Source organism: Myotis davidii, unplaced genomic scaffold (genome assembly GCF_000327345.1).
Source record: "Myotis davidii unplaced genomic scaffold, ASM32734v1 scaffold135, whole genome shotgun sequence".
Classification (NCBI taxonomy): Eukaryota; Metazoa; Chordata; class Mammalia; order Chiroptera; family Vespertilionidae; genus Myotis; species Myotis davidii.
Genome location: NW_006289813.1, coordinates 12474157 through 12475324, shown reverse-complemented (window position 1 = coordinate 12475324; position 1168 = coordinate 12474157). Strand labels below are relative to the sequence as shown.

General features: G+C 50.7%; 1 protein-coding gene across 1 annotated transcript in view; it reads right to left on the bottom strand.

Annotated features, from left to right (window-relative positions):
- MTRR (5-methyltetrahydrofolate-homocysteine methyltransferase reductase) overlaps positions 1 to 1168 on the bottom strand; it is a 28906-nt gene that overhangs the window by 27504 nt on the left and 234 nt on the right. The gene's annotated exons all lie outside the window — the stretch shown is intronic.

The following is a 1168-nucleotide window of genomic DNA, read 5'->3' as shown; positions in this document are numbered from 1 at the left end:
GGATGAACGGAGTGGATCTGGAAACATGGAATCATGGAACAGAGTTCAGGATCTGAGGAGAGGTGGGTGGGAGGTAATCAACCAAAAACCTTGTATGCATATAAGCATAACCCATGGACACAGACAATAGGGGCCTGAAGGCCTGTGGGGGGGATCGAGGGTGGGCTGGAGGGGGTCAATGGGGGGGAAAAGGGGACATGTTATACTTTCAACAATAAAGAATTATAAAAAAAATTGTAGGAGTCTCGGTTCCTACTGCTAAATAAACTAGTAATGAACTTAATCAAATACTGTTTTATTACTTAACACCAAATGTAGGTAAGTGCATGTGTATCTGCACTTAAGTATGGATTGATGGAAGGCCAATATTTCTAATCCAGTCGATCGTTTTACTAGTTCACGTCTTTCCTGAAGAGAAACCAGTAATAAAATAATGGACCCTCACAGACTTCTCATACTTACTCGGTCTCTACAACGGGGACACTGTCGATTAGTGCGGAACAAGTTAAACTGAAACCCAAATCACAATCTTTTTGGCGAATGAACCAACAGTTTTATGCTCCTCGGGCCAGTTACATCTTAGGACAAATTAAGCAACAAAGAAATTAAAAAAATAAAAGAACTGTGTTAGGGAGCGTGTTAATGGCCACGGAAAGTGCTTAGGGAACAGAACACGCCTGGCACACGGCGGGTGCTCCGTAAATTTACGGAACGAAGGCAGGCGTGTAAATGCGTACATACGAGGACGCCGCACATTTAGGGCTCACTGAGAACCGAGAAAGTGACAGGACGCCACGCTTATGACAGCTAACCATCTGCAACCCTTCCCAGGGGCCGCGCACGGGGGTAGGCGCTTCAGAGAACAAACAGAACCTCTTCGTGCGACAACCACCTTAAACGGGTCCCCGCATTTCTCAGGGGCGGCTCCCCGGCACACGCAGAGCAAGGTCAGGCGGAGAAGCGGTGGAGCAGGTCAGCCCGGACAGCCAGGTCCACGCTCCCATTCCCGAGTCTCCACCGCGCCCCCACTGTGCCCTTTAACCCGGCCTAGAAAAGCGTTCAGGACAAAGATACCGACCCAACAGGGGTCCACAGCCACCTGCGGGGCCAGCTCCACCGGTGCACACGCCGGGAGACCGCCCGGCCCCGGCATAGCCGGAGTTCGGCC